Source organism: Bombina bombina, chromosome 5 (assembly GCF_027579735.1).
Source record: "Bombina bombina isolate aBomBom1 chromosome 5, aBomBom1.pri, whole genome shotgun sequence".
Taxonomy (NCBI): domain Eukaryota; kingdom Metazoa; phylum Chordata; class Amphibia; order Anura; family Bombinatoridae; genus Bombina; species Bombina bombina.
In genome coordinates, this window is record NC_069503.1 from 226,844,041 (window position 1) to 226,860,342 (window position 16,302).

Consider the following 16,302-nt stretch of genomic DNA (forward strand, 5'->3'; position numbering starts at 1 on the left):
CTAAACTAAATTACCAATAGCCCTTAAAAGGGCCTTTTGCGGGGCATTGCCCCAAAGTAATCAGCTCTTTTACCTGTAAAAAAAATACAAACAACCCCCCCAACAGTAAAACCCACCACCCACACAACCAACCCCCCAAATAAAATACTATCTAAAAAAACCTAAGCTCCCCATTGCCCTGAAAAGGGCATTTGGATGGACATTGCCCTTAAAAGGGCAGTTAGCTCTTTTGCCGCCCAAAGTACCTAACCTAAAAATAAAACCCACCCAATACACCCTTAAAAAAAACCTAACACTAACCCCCTGAAGATCAACTTACCGGGAGACGTCTTCATCCAAGCCGGGCGAAGTGGTCCTCCAGACGGGCAGAAGTTTTCATCCAAGCCGGGCAGCAGTGGTCCTCCAGACGGGCAGAAGACTTCATCCAGACGGCATCTTCTATCTTCATCCATCTGGCGCGGAGCGGGTCCATCTTCAAGACATCCGACGCGGAGCATCCTCTTCATCTGACGACTAAAACAGAATGAAGGTACCTTTAAGTGATGTCATCCAAGATGGCGTCCCTTAGATTCCGATTGGCTGATAGAATTCTATCAGCCAATCGGAATTAAGGTAGAAAAAATCCTATTGGCTGTTCCAATCAGCCAATAGAATGCAAGCTCAATCCTATTGGCTGATTGGATCAGCCAATAGGATTGAACTTCAATCTTATTGGCTGATTGCATCAGCCAATAGGATTTTTCTACCTTAATTCCGATTGGCTGATAGAATTCTATCAGCGAATCGGAATCTAAGGGACGCCATCTTGGATGACGTCACTTAAAGGTACCTTCATTCTGTTTTACAGATGTAAAAGATAAAAAAAGAAGGCGCCACCATAGTGCACAATCAGATGATTAAAACACGCCAAATGTACAAGTAAGACCGTACTTACAAGCTGTATGACACTTGAGAAGTGTCACAAATGCCTTCTGGACTGTTAGGAGTCGTCCAGCTAACTCACACTGGTGGATATCGGAGTAGCTCTGGAGTGTAGGAGCGGCGATAGGCAAACAGCATGCAGTATCCAGCCACAGGCTTTTCACAGAGCCGGATCGTCTAATACTAGTCCACTAATAATAGTAGATACACTAGTAATGGTAGATACACTAGTGGATACAGTGTATCAAATGGATCCAAATGTTGAATAAAAATGTGAAGTATATGAATGAATAAATAAAAGATGATGATTCGTGGCAAAAGTCTTGTAAAAGCAAACAGACTTTATTTGGAGTATAGCAGCACAACGTTTCTCGGTCTCTCCTGACCGTTTCCTCAGGTGCAATATACAAAATAATTAAAACCACGAACTTTTATTGCCGAGTTTTCGGCGTCTTCTAGAATGAACAGCGCATGCGTGGAGGTGTGACCACTACTAGAGCTACCATTGGTTATCATTGTCCAATGCTAGAGGGGATAATGTTCAAGCCTCTGTGTGATATAGACAGCGTAAGTAGAAAACTGCCAATAGTGTCAGAAATACAAAATCAAACCGTGCAGGGTTATATTAACCGAGCATATTTATGGAACGTATATAAAGTATATATAGATCCAGTAAGTATATGTCTATATATAAAGTATAAATACGATATATGAAAATAAATAGTTTATATATATATTTCCAATGGGAAGCTCTTAGTGGTGACACCAATTGCACAAACTTAAAACCAAACATTAAGCAGGTAAAGCTAGAATATCTGTCAGTCTAGATACAAATAATATATTATTCCCTTGATAATACAACATAAAACTGTATACAGCAGCCTCATGTAGGAAGCCTATGTTTATATTTCTAAAACATAGATAAAATTGAAAGTATACACGCAAATCTAACACAATCAAATGTGAAACTATATAAATAAATAAATGAGTGCAGATAAAACCTACTTATAAAACATATTTACAAAATAAATTATATATATAAAAAAAAAAAAAAAAAAAAAAGCATAGATACACATATGCAAGTACACGTCTGTATCGCGTGTTGAATATCTAACTATACAAGCATATATGCACACATACACGCCTCATATCTCATGAGTATGGCTGAAACCACAACCCAAAAGGCATCACACATGAAATACGATATATCTGTCAAATGCCAGTCATGTAATATCTGTATTTGTTGGCATTGGGTATAATAAATTTCCCATAAGGCAATAGTGGTGGAAGTATCCATAAAGATTCCATCAATGTAATCAACATAATATATAGTAAAATATATTAAAAAGGGATGAATATAATAATCAGAATATTGTAAAAAAAAATTTGAAACAATTAGTTAAAAGCTGCCATATCAATATTGGCATTGAGACCACCAGGGGACAGACTTTTGAGTTTCCAAATCCAAAAGGTCTCCCTTTGTCTCAAATGTAAAAACCTGTTTCTGCCCCACTTGGGTAGGATCTGTTCTAATGGGAATATAGAAAAACAATCAGATGGTGTGGAGTGGCAAAGACTAGCATGTTTGGGGATACTATGGTTTTTTATTTTGTTTTCTATGTTTCTTTTGTGTTCCCCCCACCTCTTTTTTAGGGGTCTGGAGGTCCTCCCCACGTATTGGAGCCCACATACACACTCTAAGAGGTAGACAACAAAGGGAGAATCGCACGTAAAATGTGAATTGATGTTGAATTTTTCTTTTGTAGTAAATGAACTAAATTCAATTCTATTTGGATTTGTGAAAGCACATAGGCCACAGTGTGCACGATTGCATTTATAAAAACCTGGTTTGCCTAGTAATGTGGAGTCCCTATTTTTAAGGATATAACCATTTGTTTTGTTTGTGGGCTGATGTACTTTCATGACTACCTTGCTGGGTGCCAGCTTATTTTTTAAGGTGGGAGCTCTTCTGAAAGTACATATTGGTTGCTTACTCAAAGTGTTGGTGAGAAATGGATCGTTCTCTAGGATATACCAATATTTTTCTAAAATGCCTTTGATCTTTTTGTGGTTATTATTAAATTGTGTTACAAATCTAACCCCAGTATTATTAGACTCACTGGGATTTTTTGGCTTATCTTCTTTGTCGGTCACAATGTTGGCCCCTGTGTATTTAAAGAAAAAATCTTCTCTACATTTCTTTCTGGCCTCAAGAAAGCTGGTCTCAATTAAACTACTAGGAAAATTCTTTTCCAAAAACCTTTCTTTTAAAAGGTTAGCCTGTATATCAAAAGTTTTCAAATCAGTGCAGTTTCTGCGCAACCTACAGAACTGATTGTATGGTATATTCTTTTTCCAGGGTAAGTGGTGGTTGCTTTTAAAATTAAGATAGCTATTAGCATCCACTGGTTTGAAAAAAGTTTTGGTGGAGATATTGCCTAAATTGTCCCATTCTAGTATTAAATCCAGAAAGTCTATACTTGTTTCATCCATTTTGGATGAAAACTGCAGACCCATATCATTATCATTTAATTTATCAACAAAATTTTGGGCTTCTATAGGGCTGCCTTCCCAAATAAACAGGAGGTCATCAATGAAACGGCCATAGAAGACCAGATTCGCCACCGAGTCGGAGGAATAGATGTATCTGTCCTCGAACATGCCCATAAATAAATTGGCAAAACTCGGGGCGAATCTGGTCCCCATGGCCGTTCCCTTGATCTGCAAAAAGAATTTTTCTTGATAGACAAAATAATTGTTCTTAAGGACAAATAAGATACACTCCAAAAGGAATTTCCTTTGCTTGTCTGGCATATACATGTCTTGTTTTAAATAGTATTCAATGGCATTTGTGCCTAAATCATGGGCTATATTTGAATACAAAGCCGAGACATCACAAGTAAGCCATAAAAGTTTCCTATTTTCCTTCTTAATTTTAGATATCTTATAAATAAGATCCGGAGTGTCTTGAATATATGAAGTTAAAGTGACTACTGATTTTTTTAGGAATTGATCCACATATTCGGATAGATTACATGTGAGATTGCCAATACCCGAAATAATAGGCCTCCCAGGAGGATCCACCAAATTTTTGTGGATCTTCGGGAGGTGATAATAGTAGGCCAAATTCGGATTACTTGGGATTAAAAAATCCCTTTCTTTTTTGGTTAAAATACCTTCTAACCAGCCACGGTCAACCATTTTGACTAGACTGGCCAGAAATTTGTTCGTGGGATTGAATGTAAGGATTTTGTAATACTGTTCATCATACAAGATCCTATCGGCTTCTCTTATGTAATCTACACGATTCTGTATGATAATTCCTCCACCCTTGTCGGCTTCTCTGATTATTATGTTATTATTGGAAGCTAGTCTAGATAGAGCCTTAACTTCATAAATATTCAAATTGGAATCTTTGGTTTTAGCTCCTGGTAGTTTTCCAAAGTCTTCCAATACTAGTTTTTGAAATAATTCAATGTTTAAACCTGCATTGGGTGGGTTAAAATTAGATTTAGGCGTTAGATTTGAATGTATACAATCTTCAAAAAGATCAGCATAAAGAGTATCTGGATCAAAATATATAATGTCCATAGAAGGACGTTCACTCATATCATTAGTTAAAATTGGTCTGTGGCCTGAATCTTTTAGTTTCTTTTCACAGAAGTAACGCTGCAAAGATAGTTTGCGAACAAACTTGTTCAAATCAACAAACAAATCAAATAAATTGTGTTGATTTGATGGACAAAATGATAAGCCCCTGTTTAAAACGCAAATTTCTTCGTTAGAAAGAACATGGTTGGATAAGTTATATATATTTTTACTCATGCGTTTAAGTTTCTCTTTTTTGGAAGTCTTACCTCTCCCTCTGCTGCCACGTTGGCGTATGATCTTTTTCTTGGTGTAGTGGTAGCCAATTTTTCCCCCTCTTGGGCCCTTTCTAATTGTTTTAATCTGATTGGTGCATGTCTGAGGTGTGGCGGGGTGTACATCTGTTTTTGTTCGTACTGAAAAACCTGAGATTTATTAATCTGTCTGTTTTCATCTCTTTGATAACTATTGTTATAATTTGTTTCATTTGGTTGAACTCTAGAATTATTCCCATGGTACCTGTTTTGAAACCCACGGTTATTATATTCTATCTCTTCCTCCCTGTTGTATTGTTGGTTATTATTTTGATACTGGTTGTATCTATATGTATGTGGACTGTTGTTAAAATCCTCTCTTTCCCAGTTAGAGGTAGAGGGTTGGCTATATTCTCTGTGGTTGGAATTAAACGGGGTATTATTTGAGTTTCTAAAACTCAAATTTTTCTTTTTATCTCTGGGTTTCTTATAATTAACTTTTACCCATGGTTTCTCTTGAGGTGTATCAGTTTCCAGTGAACCACTATTGTGTTCACTTTCTAGAGTTCCCTTTTGAAAGTCATACACTTTGCCTTCCAGATAATCTTTCTCATCTCTAGCTAGTTTTTTGATTTTAGTGTGTATAATTTTCTTTTGGAATGTATCTGATTTCTCCTGTACTTCTTTTATGTGTTTAGCATAGTCAGTATTAGATTCATGTTTAATTAAAATATTCTGAATCTCCTCAATATCAGACTCTGTTTTGTTCAAAAGAGTTGTTCTAAACTCAATTAGTAAATCTATGAGTTTTAGTGAACAATCTGTCAGAGTAGCCTGCCAGATACTCTTTATGCTGATCTTTTTGAAGATTGTATACATTCAAATCTAACGCCTAAATCTAATTTTAACCCACCCAATGCAGGTTTAAACATTGAATTATTTCAAAAACTAGTATTGGAAGACTTTGGAAAACTACCAGGAGCTAAAACCAAAGATTCCAATTTGAATATTTATGAAGTTAAGGCTCTATCTAGACTAGCTTCCAATAATAACATAATAATCAGAGAAGCCGACAAGGGTGGAGGAATTATCATACAGAATCGTGTAGATTACATAAGAGAAGCCGATAGGATCTTGTATGATGAACAGTATTACAAAATCCTTACATTCAATCCCACGAACAAATTTCTGGCCAGTCTAGTCAAAATGGTTGACCGTGGCTGGTTAGAAGGTATTTTAACCAAAAAAGAAAGGGATTTTTTTAATCCCAAGTAATCCGAATTTGGCCTACTATTATCACCTCCCGAAGATCCACAAAAATTTGGTGGATCCTCCTGGGAGGCCTATTATTTCGGGTATTGGCAATCTCACATGTAATCTATCCGAATATGTGGATCAATTCCTAAAAAAATCAGTAGTCACTTTAACTTCATATATTCAAGACACTCCGGATCTTATTTATAAGATATCTAAAATTAAGAAGGAAAATAGGAAACTTTTATGGCTTACTTGTGATGTCTCGGCTTTGTATTCAAATATAGCCCATGATTTAGGCACAAATGCCATTGAATACTATTTAAAACAAGACATGTATATGCCAGACAAGCAAAGGAAATTCCTTTTGGAGTGTATCTTATTTGTCCTTAAGAACAATTATTTTGTCTATCAAGAAAAATTCTTTTTGCAGATCAAGGGAACGGCCATGGGGACCAGATTCGCCCCGAGTTTTGCCAATTTATTTATGGGCATGTTCGAGGACAGATACATCTATTCCTCCGACTCGGTGGCGAATCTGGTCTTCTATGGCCGTTTCATTGATGACCTCCTGTTTATTTGGGAAGGCAGCCCTATAGAAGCCCAAAATTTTGTTGATAAATTAAATGATAATGATATGGGTCTGCAGTTTTCATCCAAAATGGATGAAACAAGTATAGACTTTCTGGATTTAATACTAGAATGGGACAATTTAGGCAATATCTCCACCAAAACTTTTTTCAAACCAGTGGATGCTAATAGCTATCTTAATTTTAAAAGCAACCACCACTTACCCTGGAAAAAGAATATACCATACAATCAGTTCTGTAGGTTGCGCAGAAACTGCACTGATTTGAAAACTTTTGATATACAGGCTAACCTTTTAAAAGAAAGGTTTTTGGAAAAGAATTTTCCTAGTAGTTTAATTGAGACCAGCTTTCTTGAGGCCAGAAAGAAATGTAGAGAAGATTTTTTCTTTAAATACACAGGGGCCAACATTGTGACCGACAAAGAAGATAAGTCAAAAAATCCCAGTGAGTCTAATAATACTGGGGTTAGATTTGTAACACAATTTAATAATAACCACAAAAAGATCAAAGGCATTTTAGAAAAATATTGGTATATCCTAGAGAACGATCCATTTCTCACCAACACTTTGAGTAAGCAACCAATATGTACTTTCAGAAGAGCTCCCACCTTAAAAAATAAGCTGGCACCCAGCAAGGTAGTCATGAAAGTACATCAGCCCACAAACAAAACAAATGGTTATATCCTTAAAAATAGGGACTCCACATTACTAGGCAAACCAGGTTTTTATAAATGCAATCGTGCACACTGTGGCCTATGTGCTTTCACAAATCCAAATAGAATTGAATTTAGTTCATTTACTACAAAAGAAAAATTCAACATCAATTCACATTTTACGTGTGATTCTCCCTTTGTTGTCTACCTCTTAGAGTGTGTATGTGGGCTCCAATACGTGGGGAGGACCTCCAGGCCCCTAAAAAAGAGGTGGGGGGAACACAAAAGAAACATAGAAAACAAAATCAAAAACCATAGTATCCCCAAACATGCTAGTCTTTGCCACTCCACACCATCTGATTGTTTTTCTATATTCCCATTAGAACAGATCCTACCCAAGTGGGGCAGAAACAGGTTTTTACATTTGAGACAAAGGGAGACCTTTTGGATTTGGAAACTCAAAAGTCTGTCCCCTGGTGGTCTCAATGCCAATATTGATATGGCAGCTTTTAACTAATTGTTTCAACATTTTTTTTACAATATTCTGATTATTATATTCATCCCTTTTTAATATATTTTACTATATATTATGTTGATTACATTGATGGAATCTTTATGGATACTTCCACCACTATTGCCTTATGGGAAATTTATTATACCCAATGCCAACAAATACAGATATTACATGACTGGCATTTGACAGATATATCGTATTTCATGTGTGATGCCTTTTGGGTTGTGGTTTCAGCCATACTCATGAGATATGAGGCGTGTATGTGTGCATATATGCTTGTATAGTTAGATATTCAACACGCGATACAGACGTGTACTTGCATATGTGTATCTATGCTTTTTTTTTTTTTTTATATATATAATTTATTTTGTAAATATGTTTTATAAGTAGGTTTTATCTGCACTCATTTATTTATTTATATAGTTTCACATTTGATTGTGTTAGATTTGCGTGTATACTTTCAATTTTATCTATGTTTTAGAAATATAAACATAGGCTTCCTACATGAGGCTGCTGTATACAGTTTTATGTTGTATTATCAAGGGAATAATATATTATTTGTATCTAGACTGACAGATATTCTAGCTTTACCTGCTTAATGTTTGGTTTTAAGTTTGTGCGATTGGTGTCACCACTAAGAGCTTCCCATTGGAAATATATATATAAACTATTTATTTTCATATATCGTATTTATACTTTATATATAGACATATACTTACTGGATCTATATATACTTTATATACGTTCCATAAATATGCTCGGTTAATATAACCCTGCACGGTTTGATTTTGTATTTCTGACACTATTGGCAGTTTTCTACTTACGCTGTCTATATCACACAGAGGCTTGAACATTATCCCCTCTAGCATTGGACAATGATAACCAATGGTAGCTCTAGTAGTGGTCACACCTCCACGCATGCGCTGTTCATTCTAGAAGACGCCGAAAACTCGGCAATAAAAGTTCGTGGTTTTAATTATTTTGTATATTGCACCTGAGGAAACGGTCAGGAGAGACCGAGAAACGTTGTGCTGCTATACTCCAAATAAAGTCTGTTTGCTTTTACAAGACTTTTGCCACGAATCATCATCTTTTATTTATTCATTCATATACTTCACATTTTTATTCAACATTTGGATCCATTTGATACACTGTATCCACTAGTGTATCTACCATTACTAGTGTATCTACTATTATTAGTGGACTAGTATTAGACGATCCGGCTCTGTGAAAAGCCTGTGGCTGGATACTGCATGCTGTTTGCCTATCGCCGCTCCTACACTCCAGAGCTACTCCGATATCCACCAGTGTGAGTTAGCTGGACGACTCCTAACAGTCCAGAAGGCATTTGTGACACTTCTCAAGTGTCATACAGCTTGTAAGTACGGTCTTACTTGTACATTTGGCGTGTTTTAATCATCTGATTGTGCACTATGGTGGCGCCTTCTTTATTTATCTTTTACATCTGCAGAATATAACATCTTGGGATACCAACAAGAATTTCGAAGAAGTAGCCTGCCATCCGTTCCAGATATTAGAATCTGGATTATGGACTAGACGAACTGTCCAATATCACATTTCCATCATCTACTAGATTGGTTTGATTGGGACTTTTTTCACTTAGGATATATTTTGCAGTTTCTACTCCTGTATTTATATATATAGGGGTATTCTATATCATTGCATTATATGTTGGTTTTTTCACTTTTATTTATACACAGGTATTTGGCGCACTGGTTTTTTTCACATTCATTCTGTTTTAGTCGTTGGAAGAAGAGGATGCTCTGCGTCGGATGTCTTGAAGATGGACCCGCTCCGCGCCGGATGGCTGAAGATAGAAGATGCCGTCTGGATGAAGACTTCTGACCGTCTGGAGGACCACTTCTGCCCGGCTTTGATGAAGACGTCTCCTGGTAAGTCGATCTTCAGGGGGTTAGTGTTAGGTTTTTTTAAGGGTGTATTGGGTGGGTTTTATTTTTTAGATTAGGGTTTGGGCGGCAAAAGAGATAACTGCTAGTATTTTATTTGGGAGTGTTGGTTGTGTGGGTGGTGGGTTTTACTGTTGGGGGGGTTGTTTGTATTTTTTTTTACAGGTAAAAGAGCTGATTACTTTGGGACAATGTCCTGCAAAAGGCCCTTTTAAGAGCTATTGGTAGTTTAGTTTTAGGCTAGGGTTTTTTTTTATTTTGGGGGGCTTTTTTTATTTTAATAGGGCTTTTAATAGGGCTGTTTTTTTTACTTTAGCTTATTTAATTTAATTTAGGTAATTGTATTTAATTTAGTTCATTTATTTAATTATAGTTAGTGTTAGGTGTTAGTGTAACTTAGGTTAGGTTTTATTTTACAGGTAAATTTGTATTTATTTTAGCTAAGTAGTTATTAAATAGTTAATAACTATTTAATAACTATTCTACCTAGTTAAAATAAATACAAACTTGCCTGTAAAATAAAAATAAATCCTAAACTAGCTACAATGCAACTATTAGTTATATTGTAGCTAGCTTTAAGTTTATTTTACAGGTAAGTATTTAGTTTTAAATCGGAATAATTTAGTTAATGATAGGAATATTTAGTTAGATTTCTTTTAATTATTTTTAAGTTAGTGGGTGTTAGGTTTAGGGTTAGACTTAGGTTTAGGGGTTAATAACTTTAATATAGTGGCGGCGACATTGGGGCGGCAGATTAGGGGTTAATAAATGTAGGTAGGTGGCGGCAACATTGGGGACGGCAGATTAGGGGTTAATAATATTTAACTAATGTTTGAGAGGCGGGAGTGCGGCAGTTTAGGGGTTAATATGTTTATTATAGTGGCGGCAACGTTGGTGGCGGCAGATTAGGGGTTAATAAGTGTAGGTAGTTGGCGGCAACATTGGGGGCAGCAGATTAGGGGTTCATAAGTATAATGTAGGTGGCGGTGGTGTCCGGAGCGGCAGATTAGGGGTTAATAAGTATAATATCGGTGTTAGCGATGTCGGGGGCAGCAGATTAGGGGTTAATAAGTGTAAGATTAAGGGTGTTTAGACTTGGGGTTCATGTTAGGGTGTTAGGTGTAAACATAAATTTTATTTCCCCATAGGAATCAATGGGGCTGCATTAGTGAGTTTTACGCTGCTTTTTTGCAGGTGTTAGACTTTTTTTCAGCCAGCTCTCCCCGTTGATTCCTATGGGGAAATCGTGCACAAGCACGTTACACCAGCTCACCGCTGACTTAAGCAGCGCTGGTATTGAAGTGAGATTTGGAGCTAAATTTTGCTCAATGCTCACTTTTTGTCTTTTAACGCCTGGTTTGTAAAAACTCGTAATACCAGCGCACTATGTAAGTGAGCGGTGAGAAAAAACTGCTCGTTAGCACCGCATAGCCTCTAACGCAAAACTCGTAATCTAGGCGACAGTTTCTAAGGTAAAACCAATCTTACAGAATCTCGCCAGACCAGAGAGGTTTTGAAAACCAGGCCCTAAGGGCTCTCTGGTCTGGGGAGATTTTATAAGCTGCCTTATCAGTATTATGAGGCCCCTCATGGATTGTTTTAAAGGTAATTTTAATTTGGGAACTGTGTATTTCATTAATGGACGTTCGCTAATATTCTATATTTTTATTATTAATATGTTATTTTTATTGTAAATATATATTTCTATATATGTATATCTATTCCTATAGATATATAGGTACACATACATATTTTACATTAACATTATCAGATAGATATAGAAATATATATTTAATAATAAAAATATTTACAGTAAATATACAGTAAAACACATTATTAAACATTAGTATAAAATTATTATTTAGACACATATATATAGTATAGCCCTTTGCAGTGAAATAAATGGCCATATACCATATATAATGCAACTTTTATTTTAACCCTAAACCCATTATGTGCGGTCTTCAGTCGCGCTAACCAGACACATGTTAAATTTGATTGCGCTCGAGCAAACGTGTTTACTTTCAACACAAATGAATGCGCCCGTAATATTCTTTAATTGTGCTCACTTAAGTTAGCGAGCCTCTTGTAATATAAACCTATCTATCTGGTAATGATTCATACTACTATACAAAAGAAACAGTCCAAGAGTGGCGCAAAATGAATGTACCATTGATCCCTGATAAATTATTTTAATTACAAAAAAATGTCCCAGACCAACCATATGTCAATTCCCTTTCTTTAAAAGCTTACCTACAGCTTGCACTCCACAATGCCATCCTCTGCTAGCCAGTCATGCCAATCCCATCTAAGCTACTGATGGCTCAAGGGTGGGAAAGCTTTTATAGACCTATTGCTCCCGAAGTGCTATATCTCAGAGGGCCTCCTAAGTTTACTTTTTAGTCTGCTATTCAAACTTTATGTGTGCTCTCTCTTACCAACCCCTCCCCAGTACTAATGTCCTGCATTAGGTACCAGTGCTCTTGCAGGAAAGCCACCATTAAACAGTGAAAATAACAATTTAAAATAATAATAATAATAATTACTCATCTTAAAGGGATATGCCAGCCAAAGTTTAAATCCACATGGATGAATTTCAATTTTGAAAAGAATCATTTTTATAATATACTTGTATTAGCAAAAGTTATTCAAATAGAAGTTACAGTGTATTTAAGTATGCACCGTGCACCAGCATTTTAAACACAGCACTTGCTCAGAAAGCCTAAGGTGTTTGTACCCTATGGTAATGACTCAATGTGCTAATTGCTGACAGAATACAAGCCCCACTGGTGCTCTAAGCAGCTGCAGTATTTACAATACTTGTGCACTGAGAATATCTAGCTATGCTTCACATGAACGTGCAGAGACAAATGTTAACACTAAAACAGTGATAACATTTACTAGAAGCATTTTTGCCAATACATTTATATTGCAAATATGTTTCTATTCAAATATGTAATTCATCTATGTGCATTTAAATTTTCACTGGAATGTCCCTTTAAATTGATGTACACTGTTTGAAAACCCCTGTGCTCTAGTTTGGAAGGAAACGTGCCTTTGCACACCCATACACCTTAGAGCAGTGCTTTCCAAACTGTGTGCCGGGACACACTAGTGTGTCGGCAGCAGTGTGTAGGTGTGTCCCTGCTTCAGCACAAATTTTTTTAAATTTAATTTTTTTTTTTTAAATTGTTTTTTGGTTTCTGACTTTCCACCTGCCTGCTACGCATATCACATGGTTGACATGTGATTGATACCTAGTGGGTCACAGATCACCATAACCAAATGGCACAGCTCAGTGGGAACTGAAACTATTACCATTGGCGGATTTGGCGGCACATTGGCTCCTGGCTGCACGTGTAGTCTCCTTAATTGGCTCGTGACTGCAAGTGTAGCCAGTGAGTGGGACAGCAGTGTGTTTGCAGCACGGGCAATAGTCAGTCGGACTCACAGAGCTCTGAGGGTGGCAGCTTAAACTCTGAGCTGAAGTCAGTGGGATTTTTTTGCAGCTAGCTCCCAGTAGTGCATTGCTGCTTCTGCTCTTGATATATAGATAGGAAGTGGAAGCTTAAAAATGCTTGATGATGAAATGTGAGTTTCTTTATCTAATATTACACCAAATATTTCGAAACTGAGTTCATCCCATCAACCTAATACATCCCATTAAAATAGTAAGTAGCTATTGGTGTTATTAAACTTTTTTTAATTCTTGCACATACTTACTGTTACTTGTAAATGCATTTTGTTATTATATAATTTATTTATGTGTCCGTATCTTTTAAAACAAGTTAGTTTAACCTCCTTTTTGCTAATACAACTGAATTACTGTGTTGCAAAATGATGTAGGTCTAAAAAGTGTGTCACCAACATGAAAAGTTTGGAAAGCTCTGCCTTAGAGGGAACAATGTTGGAAAGTATATAAATATTTAGCAATTAAATGCAAAAAATAAATCTTATTCTTTTTCGAAAATTCTACATTTTCAAATGAGATTTTGTAAACACAAAGCATTGTTTGATGTATGCCGTGGTTGACTATAATACTACATAACTATTATAGATAAAAAAGCAGCACAGTTATAGAATGGTTAGCACTACATTTTGTAATTTCAAGATTTATTTTGCCTGTATGTACTGTAATTTACTTTTGGAAATTGTGTTGTGTTCTGCTCCACTATAGAGGTTAAAGTGCAACATTCTGGGGCGCGATCCGATATAGATCGTAGTTTGCGGCGCAAGCGAGGGAACCTGCGTCGCCCGCAGTTTCAGCTCGCAACTCGAGCTATCCCATATATGTCGCCGTAAGTCTGAGAAACCAGCGATGTCCAGAAATCTGCGCAAGTACAAATTTCTGGCGTCGCCAGTGACTTGCGGCACGTTAGAAACTGCCGGCGCCTACAAAACCTGACTAAAGTCTAAATCACCCGCACTGTCTAACACGCCTCCCTAACATAGCCCGACACGTCTAACCCTCTATCCGCTATCCCCCCTCACTAGCCTAACAATAAAATATGTATTAACCCCTAAACCACCGCTCCCGGAGCCCGCCGCTACCTAATAAAGTTATTAAACCGCCGCCAGCTATATTAAATCTATAACCCCCTAAAGTGAGCCCCTAACACCGCCGCTATCTACCTTACCTACCCCCTAAAGTGAGCCCCTACCCCGCCGCTATCTATTTTAAAATTATTAACCCCTAATCTAATCCCCCTACCCCGCCGCCATCTATATTAAATTATTTAACCCCTAAAATACTAAACTATCCCTACCACTAAACCTAAGTCTAACCCTACAAATAGCCCTGAAAAGGGCTTTTTGCGTGGCATTGCCCCAAAGTAACAGCTCTTTTGCCAGCCCTTAAAATCGCTTTTGGCGGGGCTTTGTCACAAAGTAAACTGCTCTTTTGCCTACAATCTACATCCCCCTACACCGCGGCCACCTATAATAAATGTATTAACCCCTAATCTAATCCCCCTACACCGCCGCCAGCTATATTAACTATATTAACCCTAATTATATTAGGGTTAATATAGTTAATATAGTTATTATATTATTATAGTTATTATATTATATATATTAACTATATTAACCCTAATTATATTAGGGTTAATATAGTTAATATCGTTATTATATTATATATATATTAAGTATAATAACCCTATCTAACTCTAACATCCTAACTAAACTCTTATTAAAATAAATCTAATATTAATATTATTAATTAAAATATTCCTATTTAAATCTAAATACTTACCTATAAAATAAACCCTAAGATAGCTACAATGTAATTAATAATTACATTATAGCTATGTTAGGGTTTATATTTATTTTACAGGTAAATTGTTAATTATTTTAACTAGGTATAATAGCTATTAAATAGTTATTACCTATTTAATAGCTACCTAGTTAAAATAATTACCCAATTACCTGTAAAATAAATCCTAACCTAAGTTACAAATACACCTACACTATCAATAAATTAAATAAACTACAAATATCTATCTAAAAATACAATTAAATAAACTAAACTAAATTACAAAAAAAACAAAACACTAAATTACAAAAAATAAAAAAAAGATTACAAGATTTTTAAGCTAATTACACCTATTCTAAGCCCCCTAATAAAATAATAAAGCCCCCCAAAATAAAAAAATTCCCTACCCTATTCTAAATTAAAAAAAGTTCAAAGCTCTTTTACCTTACCAGCCCTTAAAAGGGCCTTTTGTGGGGCCATGCCCCAAAGAAAACTGCTCTTTTGCCTGCAAAAAAACCCCACAATACCACCCCCCAACATTACAACCCACCACCCACATACCCCTAATCTAACCCAAACCCCCCTTAAATAAACCTAACACTACCCCCCTGAAGATCTCCCTACCTTGTATTCACCCAGCCGGGCCGAACTCCTCATCCGATCCGAGCGATGTGTTCCAGCAAGCGGCAGTGAAGTCTTCTTCCATCCGGGCGATGTCTTGAAGCAAGCGGCAGAGAGTCTTCTTCCATCCGGGCAATGTCTTGAAGCAAGCGGCAGAGAGTCTTCTTCCATCGGCGATGTCTTCAAGCAAATCGGCATCTTCAATCTTCTTTGGACCCGCTCCGCACCGGATGGAAGAAGATCGAAGATGCCGCTTGGATGAAGATGTTTGCCGGTCCAGATGTCCTCTTCTTGCCGGATAGGAGGAAGACTTTGGACCCTCTTCTGGACTTCTTCAGTGGATGTCTAGCCCCCGCTTGGGTTGGATGAAGATATCGGAGCCAGGACCGATCGGTGATACCCGGTGAGGTGAAGACAAGGTAGGAAGATCTTCAGGGGCTTAGTGTTAGGTTTATTTAAGGGGGGTTTGGGTTAGATTAGGGGTATGTGGGTGGTGGGTTGTAATGTTGGGGGGGGGTATTGTATGTTTTTTTTTACAGGCAAAAGAGCTGATTTTCTTGGGGCATGCCCCGCAAAGGGCCCTGTTCAGGGCTGGTAAGATAAAAGAGCTTTTAAATTTATTAATTTAGAATAGGGTAGGGCATTTTTTTATTTTGGGGGTCTTTGTTATTTTATTACGGGGCTTAGAGTAGGTGTAATTAGTTTAAAATTGTTGTAATATTTTTCTTA